Below are 14323 nucleotides of genomic sequence, written 5' to 3'. Positions count from 1 at the left end.
CCCATAGGCCACCACTCCCCAAATATTCACCTCTTTGGTTCTTCAGAGCATTTGAGTTTGTCATCTCCGGTATAAATGAGTGAACATATCATATGCAAAGACTCCTACTGTTAGTGGCAGTTTTATGACTTAAGGGGCCAATGAGCCACTTCCACTCCATGGGGCCCTACCTGCAAACAGGGTTCTGATTAATCTACCTATCCCTATTGCTACATTAGAAGTTACAGAAGAATAAGATAGATAAGTTGAATAAGTACCTGTGTGAAACATAGATGTGTACTACCTAATGTTGGAAGATCGCTTTCATTATGGACTATGTTGACTAAGGCTACATCAAGCTAGGTTGTGCTGGGATCAGGACTAACTTAGAATCTCCACGACTTAAACAAGGGCTTGATACTCATGCTTTCTAACCCTGGATAGGCAGAGGTTTCCAGTCCACCATTTTGTCATCCTTACTTGGGGTTCCTAGCTGACAAGCTACTCTCTGGAAATATTGCTGGTTACTGTGGTAGAAAGAAAAAGAGATCTCTGAAAGGTCTCACATCAAATATTGAATGGTCTACCCTAGAAGTGGCATGATACTTGTGCTCACAACTCAATGGCCCAAACTGGTCACCTGGCCTCATGGAACAACAAGAAAACCAGCAAGTACTGTTCTATAAAACAGCGACATCAGGCAAACTGCATTTATGGCCATGGCCTGTGGCATTATTTGGAACTTGGATTTTCAGGCCAGAAGTCTTTCAATAAACTCAACTCAGTGAATATTCCCATGCATCTACAAAGACATAGCAAGCTACCCAGCATTGTGAGCAGATTTCAAAGGAGATTTAGCCCCTGACATTGAGCAGCTTCAGACTTGCTCAGGAGAAAGAGAGTTATAAGATACCTAAGCAACAAAGCCATATAGGATTGATCACCAAAAAGAACAGTACCAGCAATACTGCTCTAGAAAAATACATGGATTTGCAGGAGTGGAGGGCACTTCAGGTAATGAGAGAGAGGAAGCAGAAACAAAGGCCCTGGGGCAGATGCAGGACTGAGGACTGTGGCCCAGCCGTGGGTGGTGTTTGAATGTGAGCAATCATGTGATGGGTGTAGTGAAGCCACTTCATGGAGGGTCCCTGACAGAACAGAGACTCGGGATCGTGGCGTGTGGGAGGAAGATCATTCCTCCTCACTAACCTCCTCCAAAACCAAGGCATTTACCCCTCCCAGTCATTAGCCCTCAGCGGCTTATTCCCCAGACCAGGAGTCTTCCAGGCCCAACAGCTTACCAGACACACAGAATGTTACTGAATGGAGACAGTAGTAAACCTTGGCTTGCTCCTGCTTCCAATTGAAGGCATCTTGATTGCTCCTCCTGCTAACAAAGAATATTCCAAGTTCAAGTGAAATAGCCGCTCATTTCTGGGGTCAGTTCAGCCTTTCTGCTATGTAACATCTGTTTTTGAAATCCAGCTGAGACTCTCACTTAAATCCATTTAACTTAAAAAGCAGCAAGAGAACATACTGTTTTCATGAATGTCCAGGGGCTGTGTGTCAACAAATAAAAGGTCTGTTTGGGGTATTCAAAGGGGAAAAGCTGGTTGTGAGATGTTCTGCCACTGGGGTAAATTTATTATGGACTGTTCATTTCTTGGAATTATGAACCAAAGTTTGAAAAAACAAGTGGACCAGCTTCATTTCAGTCAGCAAATTTTAGCTTAATGGCAGGTGAGAAACACACTTTTCTTGTCAGAAGCTTGCTGAGCTGGATGGTTTCCAGAAAGATGCCCTCATTCCTGCCTCCTACTTCAGCCATGTGAAGTTACTATCGTAAGTGGGTTCTGTATGTCTGTAGAGATTGTGGCAGATGGCAGCTCATATATCCTTAGTTTTCTGTTACTTACATAGGACCTGAGGTGGAAAAGAAGGGGTAAGAATAGTTCACCATCCCTCAAACCTGACTACCTACTTTACTCCTCACCCACTTCTTTAGGAGAGACAAGTAGAGACAAGTTTGATTTATCAGCACCTGGAAGAGTGAGTGTCTGGCACAAAACAGAGGTCTATATATATGTGTTTGTTTAATGAATATAAACTCTGGTCTCATAAACTCATGTTCTCTTTATGAATGCATTCCTGTGTGTGCATTAATATCATTCCCATTTGAGAAAGCTGTTACCGCCTATGTCCTGTTCTAGCCCAAAGAAAAGCATTAGGTCACTTCTGTAGTTCTCTCTTGGAACAGTGTTCTTCCTTTCTAACCCTTATCCCAATTTGTATTTTCTTTCTTTATTGCCTGTCTCCACTCTCAGATTATAAGCCCAGTGAGGACAGAATAGTTGCAGTGACAGCTTACATGCCATACCGAGCAAAGTGACTAGTATGTGAATATTACTTCACAATATTTGTTGAATGTTTTTACTGAAGTTTTCACTGTAATGATGGTTGTAGAGCCTTAACCCGTTTTGATTGTGTGTGAATTTATTCACAATGAAGAAGACAACAGGGCTTAGAATGCAGTTGAATATGCAGAGATCTTTTTGTACGATGCCACACTCACTCATTTGAGCCTACACTCTCCCGAGAGTCATGGTGGAATGGGTTAGTCTCACCGTCTCTCTTTTCTCAACTTAAAGTTGTCAAGCCACATCTGCCATTATAGCGGGCCAAGATTAATGTCATGGCACATGGGAATAGTTTAAGATTTTTTTTTATCTTAAACAGTTAACTTGGTCCTGGTGGTATTAAATCCACAACTTTATTTTTATTAGCAATAAATTGTGGCCCACCGAGCTACCTGGTAAAGGCAGTGCAAGGATCAGTGGTCAGAAAGATGTTTTCAGTGCCCGGTGGGCATAGGGTTTAATGGGTACATTCATTTGTCTAGTGGTCACTGTAGACCTCTCTATGGTCAAGGAAAATATGAACACTTCAGCTTGAGTGGGAACAAAGTAGTTTCACTTGCTCCATTTTGCTTTGGCTGCCTGTGTAGACAGACGGGGGTTGAAATGGGAATGATCTCTAAAGGATCTCAAGAGAAATGTTCATTCGTTTACAGGAGGTGCAATTCCGCAAGTTTCTTGCTTTGTATACTTGAAAACATTCCCAAAGAAACAAAGTTGGATGCAGAAAAAATAATGGGAGAAAAGAAAAATAATACTCTGAATTCTGAACAATTCTGCTTTAATAGGTTGATCTGCCTGCCAGCTGGCCACAGTGTTGACTACTTGTAATATATACTTTTGGTAGGCTGCATGCAGTTCTTGGAACTGTTTATATTAGACGGCAGAAACTTAATTATTCTAAAATTGGCAGGACTTGCTTTGGTTACTTAATACAAAACTGCTTAGTCATCTTTATACATAGTGTGTACAGCATTGTTTGAGTGTAAAAAACTGGGAAATGCAAATATGCTCCAAAGAGACTTTAGATCAGGTAGAAAAACAAGAAGGTATCAATTTTTTTTTTCTAAGATGCTTAGCAGGTGGCTGCCACATGTTTTCATTTGACAAGCTAGGTGCCTGTCGAGTTGAAGTCCTTGATTACAAGCATTTTTTTGTTTTCCTTGTGGATTTTGTCAGAAGTAAAAATCTGCTCCTGCTGCTGCTGCTGCTGCTTAGATGGTGTTCTCCTCCCATATTCTGCACAATACAGGTTTTCCAGCAAGAGCGTGAGGAACTCTAGAATCAGCTGTCAGAGCAGCTTTCTTGTTTTCAGAAACAAAAACAAGGATGTCCTCGCAAGCTGGTTGTTTCAAAGATCCTCCCTGTGACTCTCTTGGTTTGAACACATGTCTTCCCATACCTGAACTACTGCCTTCCCAATGCAGGAAGTAAAGTAAGCGCTCCAGCAAAGAAACAGGCAGGCAAAGTGAGTTTCTTCGTGTGTTTTAGAGTTTGAGGTAGCACCGGAGGTCTCCAGCTTTTCCCAGGAATGCCCATGGCAACCTCACACTTTTCCTGCCACCTGGGCTGAGGCTCCTGAGAGATGGTGAAAAAAGATAAAAGTCCTATAGCCAATGGGTAATGACACCAGGCCTGGGAGGGGTGGGTTCCCAAGCAGGCATCCACAACAGTGCCTTATGTTTCTAATTACTGAGCATAGTTAGAGAGCAAAATCAGGCAACACTTTTTTTTAGACTGATGGAAGCATTTAAATCGGCTCTGAATGTCAATATTTTCTAATTATGATGGAGGAGTGGCAAGGAATCTCCAAAGGCCTTGGCAATTTGGAGTGTTTCAGCCCAACCCTGATTCTCTTCTTTTCTCATTCGTCATGTCTTCTTTGTCCCTCTTTTTTCTCTTTGAACTTCCCAGAACTAACCTACTTCTGCAGTTACAAATGCCTAATACTCATCTTCTAACACAAGGTTCTTTTCCAGTAGAGGAAGACAACCACAGCTACCAATCACAACCTAAAATAGAGCTCCGTAGAGAACCTGTACCACCCTCAAGGTGGTACTAAAAGCTCGACTGGAGACAAGGCCTTTTGATAATATCTTAGCCAAGTTCCTCTGTCTACCAACCAAGTCCAAGGAAAGAAATGCCCTAGATGCCATTCCAGCTCAACAAGTATTCAACCTTGCTGACTATAAAAAAATAGGAGACTATTTGAGGGACCCCTCAAATACTACTTTGAAGGATCACAAAAATGAGTAATAACCTCAAGGAGATTACAATCTTTAGGAAAGACAGATATGTACTAAGTAATTAAAATACAAGCTATAGACTAAGTGCTCCAACAGAAACCTAATATGGGTATCCACACAAACTCACATCAGCGAGTAAGTGGTTCAGAGACCCTGTAGTCTTATGCTAGTCTTAAGCCTGTACTCTGAGCCATTTCTTACTTTAAGGAAAGTCCAGAAATCTCCAAACTAACAACAAGGGGGAGAGTGCCATCTAATTGACTCATGTAAAAGGAAAGAGGAAGCAGTCTAGGCACTTTTCAACTTATTATTTAACTTCTGTGTAGATTTATATGTTTAAGTTGTGCATCTATAATGTCCTAGGGGTATAATGGATAATGTCCCTTGGTTTAGTTTCAAAGCTTTTCATCTTAGATTATAAACTCTTAGAAGATAGCCTCTAACTTGCTTCGTAATTCTAGAACAAAATAAATGCATTTGAGGATCATGATGAATAAAAGTTGAAAAATTCACTAGGCAATAATTAGTCCCTGATTAATACTAGCATGTCCTCTGTACAAGACTGTTAGGACTGGCAAAGCACTCCTAGCACATACCTTTGAATTGTCTCCAGCAGTGTGACTGGATTTATATCCTGCCGTCTAAACTCTCTCACCTCGCTAGTACCTTGTATCAACCAAGATAGCTGGCTAAGGCCCGGGATCTGGTTTTTGATCACCAAATCGGAAACGTTAGTTGAAAAACCAATCACAAAGAGCAGACTCACGGGTTGCCAATATTTTCATAGCTGAGTAGACCAGAAAGTCCAAAGGGTCATGCATAAGTAAAACTAGTATTGTGTAAAATATGACGATCTCTGTACCATGTTTACCATTGGTGAAGGCCTATAACCTCTGACCTTCTGTTCCAAATAAACCACTCATGGTCCTTGTTATGCAATTTGAAGTGTGATCTCTCTTCAGACAGTGTCTCAGCTTCTTTTGCCAGAGCAGTTTACCTACTGAATAGCAGGTGCTCAGTCACAGTGAGATCCTCTGATCCAAAGACTTTCCCCAGGAGAACAGGGAGGTTACTTTAAGGGGATTGAAAGAACACATGCAGGCTTCCGGAACCTGACCTGTACCACACCCCACATACTATTCTATCTTCTCTTTGAGATTGTAAGGTCTTTCAAGTCTGAGACCATGTCTTACACACTATAAGTGGGGCTTTCTGATAGAACTTTCTGTGGTGTTGAAGATGCCCTCTGCATTGTCTTATATGGTAGCTACTAGGTACATGCAGCCACAGAGCACTGGAAACAGGGCTAGTGAAGCTGAGAAATGGAATTCCTAATTTTCTTTAATATTTTTAAACAATCACAGAAATTCTTATGTTTATTTTATATATTTTTTAAGTTTGTTTATTAAAGGTGGGAAAGGGCAGAGAGAGAGGGAGAGAGAATCCCAAGCAGGTTCCAAGCAGGAACCTGTGAGATCATGACCTGAGCTGAAATTAAGAGCTGGATGCTTAAGTGACTGAGTCACTCAGGTGGCCCTTAATTTTATTTAATTTTAACTAATTTACTTCTACATTGCCTCATGTGACTAGTGGCTACTATATTGGACAGCACAGCTTTCGAATCTTAAAAACTGTTTTTCACTACCGCCCTAAGTACATGGCCATTTCACTTCTACCTGACTCTTTTCAGAAATAGGGGTTCACACTTTCTCAGCAGCCCTGCCTATTGCTGGAGAGTTCTGTTGGGGCAAGGGCCCCACCCTTATGCAACAGAGAATTAGCTTAGGTTAGCAAAGCTATGCATCTTGTGTTCTCACACAGACACAGTTGGCGGAGAATTTCCATTTTTGCGTTAGCATTCACACCTATGCCTTTTACTTCCTCTAAGGACCAAGAGCAGAAGTGGCCACATGCCTGTTCTGATTTGGTATTAACCTGAGTCTTGCAGTGTAATTCTCCTCGGTTTGCCAAGGAAAAGTATTTAAAACCCTAGGAAGAAAGGGCACGGAAGTAATTATGTTTCAAATTTTCTCTTCCCCTCTCTCTTCTCAGACTTCTCAGAATGGCATAGAGATTATTCTAAATAACAGTGCTGGTTTTCCGCTGATTGGCTGTGGGTTCAGGAGCTGGTGTCAGAGTTCTGTACATCTCAGTCTTCCTTATATGGAGATGAACCTGCTTTTCTTACCTAAAGGTCAATGATTGCCATAGAGTTTGAACAATCTGAAGTGCTCCAAATAAAGCGGACGTGTTTGCGATAACACTGTGATGCACCCTAACGTCCTTAAATATGTTGTCTTCCCAAGCGCCGGAATCAACGCATATAAACCCCACACTTAGTCAATCGGGAATGCCCAAATGGCCCATTCCTGCCAAGGTGAAAAGAGGCGCTCTCTTTCACAAAAGACATTGGTTTTAGTTATGTTAAGCCTGTCAGTGTTTTGCAAATGGAGAAATACAAATAGAGGGAAAGTAATGATAAAAGACTGAGCAGGAACGAAGAGAAAAAACAGGTCATAACCTGTTAGCCTGCTCTTAGTACAGCTCTGTATTCTGAATTCCACTGATAGAGAAGAGAAACAACTTGAGAAGGCAGAGCTCCTCAGGTTGATTCCATTCATTCTTATTTCTGTATTGCTGATCTTGACAAATGTGCCTTGGTGATTGCATGTATTTTTTTTTTCTTAAGTAGCACAGATTTTTGGAACAAGATGGGGAAGGTTGAGCTAAAGTTAAGTCCAAATTGTATGCTACAATCCATGTGTTTATTTGGTTTTTGAGTCCCAAATGAACCATTCTGTTCAGAAAAGAGCAAAGCAGGTTGATAAATTGAATTTTTTTAAAAAGCACAAAAGTTCATTTTCTACAGTCAGAAAGAAAACACTGCCAGATTTACTGTGTAACTACTGCAAATGTGGGTTTACATAACTTTTGAGATTCATATATAGTCTATTACCAAAGTCTTTAATTCACTCTGTAAACACTGATCAGTCAATAAAATACAGAGATGAATCATCTTGAGTTATATTTTCCATACTCAGAATGGTAAAATCTAGAATAAAAATCCAATGGTTCAAATCAGCTACAATTCCTGAGTGCCTACCATGACCAATAGGAAAGAATTTTTTAATATAATGGTTATCTGTTCATTATTGGCCTTAAGATTGAAAATATGTAGAAAATAAAATATCAATAAAATATTTAAATACTAGTTAGAACAGGGGCACCTGGTGGCTCAGTCAGTTTAGCATCCGACTTCAGCTCAGCTCACAATCTTGTGGTTCGTGATTCAAGCCCCATGTTGGGCTGCCCACTGACAGTGCAGAGTCTACTTCAGATCCTCTGTCCCCCTCTCTCTCTGTCCCTTCCCCCCACCTCTCGAAAATAAGCATTAAAAAATGTAAATACTAAGTAAAACTATTGAGCTGTGGCAAGGCAGTACATTATTAATTACCAAAATGAATGATAGGTGTTCAGGGGGGAAGATAATCACTTGCAAGCTAGAAAACCACTTCAGGAAAACCAATGTGAAGAGGTGAAATTTGAGCCAGGAATTCATGGACAATGCAAAGGATTGAGGAACTCATTCCAGATGGATGTGATGTATGAATTAAAAGTGCTAGGTAGAAAATTGAATGATGTGTTTGAGAAGCAATACAATATTTTTATCTAGGGTGTCCTGGGATGATGTGCTTGAAAGGAAGGTTAAAGCTTTCTAAAGTATAGCACTAGAAGAGAATGCACTTAGATATATCATTTAGACCTGGAAAGGAGGAAACATGGATGTTTGATACATGTTTGCTCCATACATACATGTTTGATACATCCATCTTTGCTGGATTGGAGAGCAGGTATGGAGCCATAGTTCCATATATAGAGTAGGATGAAATCTTGGACATCATTTGGTCCAAGCACCTCATGTCACAGAAAGGATTAGTCCAGGTCCCTAAGTCTGAGTCCAGATCACTGTCTGCCAAGGGTTTGTTGAAAAGCACAATTGAAGGATTGAAGTTAGTGAAGATAATTTGAAGAGCAGAGGTGAGGAATCTGCTGGAATATATCACACCCAGAAATTGCCCTAGTACGTGTGGGATGAAGAGAAGCATCACTGAGCCACAGCGATCCCCCAGCTGACGCTAACACAGACTCTCACAGACAAAACATGGCTCCTGACTTTCTCCCACAAAGCCCTGAATCTCGAGAACAAAAGACAGAAAATAGATGACAGTTGTGATTCAAAGTTGAAGATAGGTTGAAGATAGGTACTTCTACACCTGGTAGAAGTTTAAAAAAGCAAGGAAGTCTAAAATATAAGTTCCAGGATGACAGGGACCTTTTCAGGCTTCTTCATTGTTGTATCCCGAGTAACTATAACAGAACACCACAGTAAACGCTCAGTAAATGTGTATTGCATCTTCATGGTGTAAATGTGTTTTTTGTTTTTCTGTGTTTTGTTTTTTTGTGTGGGGCTTCCCTGAATTCGTTGATCATGATATTTATAGTGGGTAAATAATGATGACTAGTCAGAAAGGATCTAATAATTTTTATTAAATTATAATAGGGTTCCCTGTAATAAAGAGGAATAGTGATGTTGAGGATGAGGGTATAGTGGTCAGAAGAAGAAGAGGTGCAATGCAAGAGAAGAAATTCTAACATCACAAAGAAAAGTATGCAGTGATGCTGTGCAGAATCTGAGCATCCTGGTATATGAATCTTACAAAGAAATAACAATAAAATAATAGAGGCTTAATTAATATTTGCAAGGTTCAATTTAATTGATATCTCTGAGACATGATAATTCTATTATTTAAGTCAAATGAACATACAATTGAAGAGGTATGGGTAACTTTTTTTTTAATGTTTATTTATTTTTGAGAGACAGAATGCAAGTGGGGGAGGGGCAGAGAGAGAGGGAGATGCAGAATCAGAAGCAGGCTCTAAGCTCCAAGCTGTCAGCAAAGAGCCTGATGCAGGGTTTGAACCCATGAACTCCGAGATTATGACCTGAGCTAAAGTCAGATGCTTAACCAACTGAGCCATCCATCCAGGTACCCTAGGCATGGGTAACTTTTAAGATCATTTGTCCTCTCAGTTTAATTTGATCCAGTAGTCTTCTCAGAACTTTCCTGGGGTGCTCTCACTTATTCCTGAAAGGAAAAACAATTCCTAGAGGTAAATAATGGATTTGTCCAAGAATATTATAGTGCTTAAGAGTAAGCACTTTGTAATTCTGTAAAATGGGGATGTTAACAGCTACTTCACAGGCTTATTATATAGATCAAATAATTTAACATATTTTTAAATAGCCCAGCAGAGCTGTCAAGCCACAAAAAGACATGGAGGAAACTTAAATGCATTTTGCTGAGTGAAAGAAGCCAGTCTCAAAAGGCTATATACTGTGTGAGTTCAACTGTATGACATTCTGGAAAAGGCAAAGTTATTGTAGAAACAGTGAAAGGATCAATGGTAGCCAGGGGTTGGGGTAGGTTGGGGAGGCAGGGAAGGGTTAGGAGATGGAGTATAGGGGTTGTTTAGGGCAGGGAAACTATTCTGATATTCTAAGGTTGATACATGACATTATGCACCTGGCAAAGCTCTGAGTGCACAACACCAAGTGTGAAACCTAATGTAATCTATGGACTATAGTCAATAATAATGAATTAGTTGGTCAGTTGTAAGAAAGGCACCCACCGCTTCAGATGTTCATTAGGCTGCATTCGTTTTCTAGGGCTGCCATAACAAAGTACTACAAGCTGAGGAGGGCTTAGGACAACAGAAACATTGTCTCACAGTTCTGGAAGCTAGCACTCAGACTGAAGGTGTCAGCAGGGCTTCCCCTGAAGACCCTTTGGGAAGGATCTCTTCGGTCTATCTCTCCCAGCTCTGTTAGCCTCGGGTATTCCTTGCCCTCCACCTTCTCATGGCTTTCTCCCTGTGTCTCCACATTACCTTCTCCTTGTGTATGTCTGTTCCTGTGTCCAGATTTCCCCTTTGTATGGGAGCACCAGCCATCTTAGACTAGGGCCCTCTCTTACAACCTCATCTTGACTTGATTACATATGCAAAGGCACTATTTCCAAATAAGGGGGTCACATTTTGAGGGGTCAGGTCTTCAATACAGTTTTTGTGGGGTGAGTATACAATTCAGTGCAATCATAGAAGAAACTGGGCCGGGGTGGAAGAAAGGGAGTATCTGGGAACTCTGTCTTTTCTGTTCATTTTGTCTTTAAACCTGAAACTGCTCTGAAAAATGATACCCATTGATTAAAAAAAAAAAAACAGTAAAAGAAAAATAACCCAATACATAGTACATAATTGATAAATGTTAGGTACTTTTGGAAGCTGCATTAACTTATCCACTGTCCCTGACACAATAGATTTTATTCTTGATGTGTTCCAAGACCAGTAGCAGCCTTACCAGCAGATGCCAAGGGCTTTCCCACATCCATCCACTATTTAGTTTGTGCTGATTTGAAGGTAGGTAGGACTTAGCTTTCTCTGTGGTTTCTCCCCGTAATAACTGAGGTATGGATTAGAAAGCTATCAACTCATAATGCCCGTATCTCCTGCCCTTAACTGGATTTCATGGTGTCATTACCAAAAAGGAAGGGCTACATGCTAACTAATTAGGAATCTGTAACACTGACTTATTACTCAATTACACCAGCATGGATGTACCCTGTTTTAAGAAAATCTTGTATTTGGGAGCCCATATTGAAAAGACAGATATGTCAGTAGGTAATGATTCATCTGCCTTTGTCAAGTGCCTTCCCCTTTACACAAATTCACCTCAAGAGTTCTTTCCGTAGCATGACCAAGACTACCCCCCCCCCCCACCGCAGACCACTGTTGAGATTTTTCATAAAGCTTTCAGGAACCCATCTGTCACATTCACAGGTACATACCTCCCTTAGCCTTCATTTCTTTTTCAGACTAAACTCCATTTGGGACCCTCTAGAGCTCCATGGTTTCTAGAATCTCTTTGCCTTGACATTTCATCACTTCATTGGTTGAGAGTTTGTTTCCTAACCGATGTCGCTGGAAGGGATTCAGCATTGGCTAGGGGGAGGGGAGGAAATGAGAGATTAGGAGCTGCTCCCAAAAAAGGGGAAACACCCCTTACCGGTCCACCCAGTCGTGGCTCCCCTTCAGAGGACGGGGGCAGAGTTCAGAGGAGCACTGTGGTCTAAGAGTGTGACGACTGAGGAGGACCTTCAGCCCCATCCTCGGGGGAGACCACCCGAGGACCGTTTCCATAAACCTGCACACCTTCCTTCCCCTGCGCAGCCTCATACACCCCCGAGAGAGAGTCATACCACACAGCACGCAGATGTGCATTCTCTCCCTCAGATACACTCCCCACATGTCCACAAAGTCGTTCAAATAAGTAAATAAGTGGATAGATAGACTTTTTCTGTGGTTGGGAAAGAAAAAAAAGGGCCCAAGTAAGTAATAAAAGGTGAGGAATAGGTGGAGAGAATGGGTAGCAGAACAAGAATTTGCATGGGGAGAGAGCCAGTGAGGATGGTCAGCCCCCAGTCCAGTCCACTGGCCTGTGCGCTTCCAGGACATTTCAGGCCCTGCCCACCGGGTGCCTCTCCAGCCCGCATGGGGATATTTACATCGCTGCTTATAAGCCCCTCCACCAGAGGTATAGGCTAAGAAACTCCGCCCAGTTGTTACTAAAATGCAGCCAGCGTGACAACCTAGCTTGGAGGACGAAGGAGCTGAGGATTTAGAGGATGCTTTTCAAGCTACTTGGATAAATTAAGGAAAGTGAAATTGTTTACTTACAGACAGACCTCCTTCTCGCAGTTCTGTCTGCTATTGCTGTGGTCATTCGCGGAGTGGTTCATATACAACAAAAGCCTGTACTGAAGAAGGATGAGAAGAGTTTACTATCTCCTGCACTAGCATCTGGGTAACCAAAGCTGTTCTCACCGTACACTGTCCGCCGATCGGGAGCCCACCGCCAGGTGGAAGACCCCCAGATGACCTCTCAGGGGGTGTTCAAATCACCTTTTTTTTCATTCTGATAACTATGGAGAGATCAAGCCAGAAAACAGAGAAACTTGTGATTGATGAAATAGTAAAGGAAAACGGATTCTTTTTGTAAGAACCGGACCGCCACCCACCTGCTGCTGGCTCGCCAATACTCTCCCATTCCGACCAGACCCCATCATAACATCGCCTGATCTCAACAGGAAGTAGCCAGAGACCTGAGGCCGCCCCATAACACCAAAAAGGTCGGAATGTAAGAGTCATCTTGGAAGTCACCTTGGGATGGCGACCGAGCGGCCATTTCTCCAGGGGCTGGCGGAGAACACGTGCACAGACGACGCCCCGCCCTTCACCTGCAGACCTGGGATGTCCTGCCCCATTTGGAAACAGCCAATCATGAAGCTCCAGTTTTCCCCCACCTGACTAGACAGGCAACCTATCCTGTCCTGTCGTGACCCTAAAACCTTACTTGGTAATCAGCCCCCCAAGACCAAACCTGAAACCCCTCACCCTTAACCCCCCCCCCCCATCGCCAATAGCGCGCTACTTCCCCTGACTCTGCCTGGTACTCGAGTCCCGGAACCTCGACCTAGGACTGTGGACCCCAAATAAAGGCCTTCTTGGCTCCATAACCTGGCTTCCCTCTTTCCTTTCGTCTCTGCTTCCATCTATTAAATCTTACACTTTTCTTCATAACTAGCAAAGTACTTAGAAAGTACTTTTGGTTAAGAGTAAGATAGAAAAACACCTTAAAACTTTAAAACTTCCAATAAACACCAAAATTAGAGTTTCTAAAATATTTATATACAGTATAAGTAATGCCCTAAGGGATAAGAAAGGGGGGAAATGCAAACATTGTATAGTTTTGTTTTTGTTGGCAGAGACTTTGTTTTTGTTTTTGTGTTTTTTTGTGTTTTGTTTTTCAAATGCTTGAAAATAAAAAAAAATATCTGACAATTTATTTGAGAAGGTTTCTGGACTTGGCTTCAAAAATCTCAATTTTGCTTTGTGCCCCCACAAACAGAGATGCCACTAGGTGATGGCTTTAGGCCTTGCACAGCTCCTTATTTTCCTACGCAGGGCAAACTGCTTGTCTCACATGCACAGAAAGGGCTGGAAAATATTTTTTGTGATCTGAGTGCAGCGGAGAGTCTAGGATTGCAGAGGAAGTGGAGGCCTCCCGCTCCACACAGGAAACAATCTTCAAGCAGGCCTTAAATGCCAGATTCCAGGCCGAGTTTAACTAACCACTGACAGCTCTGTAAACAAAGCAAGGACAAAAAGAGCCCGCTTCCCCTTTTCTGGTAGTCATTTTGGGTTTGGGGGCTGCAGGGGAATTCTGGAATCCTTGGCTTCATGGCACAGAAGTGCAAGGGAAGCGGGCTCCTCAGCTGAAGAGCTAGAAAGGGAAGATCTTTCTGGGACCCAAACCATCACGGAGGAGGTAGGAAAAGATAAAATGGTTGGGTTACAAAGAGCCGGGACTTTGGAGCTCTGCAAACAGCTTGATCATATGTTACTGCTTTTAAAAACGCTGCTGACTTATGCTTATTCATGGTATTATTGCTGTGGGGTTTATTTTAATCATTCTGATACTAATATTCTTTCAATATACACAAATTTTGCCTTGATGCTTGTATTATTTTATTTCTTTTATCTATTTTTTACTTTTACGTTTCTCTT

At 41.9% G+C, this 14323-nt stretch overlaps 1 protein-coding gene across 5 annotated transcripts in view; it reads left to right on the top strand.

Annotated features, from left to right (window-relative positions):
- CALD1 (caldesmon 1) overlaps positions 1-14323 on the top strand; it is a 184350-nt gene that overhangs the window by 70034 nt on the left and 99993 nt on the right. The gene's annotated exons all lie outside the window — the stretch shown is intronic.

This window comes from Suricata suricatta, chromosome 2, assembly GCF_006229205.1.
Source record: "Suricata suricatta isolate VVHF042 chromosome 2, meerkat_22Aug2017_6uvM2_HiC, whole genome shotgun sequence".
Classification (NCBI taxonomy): domain Eukaryota; kingdom Metazoa; phylum Chordata; class Mammalia; order Carnivora; family Herpestidae; genus Suricata; species Suricata suricatta.
This window is presented reverse-complemented; position numbering and strand designations above follow the sequence as displayed.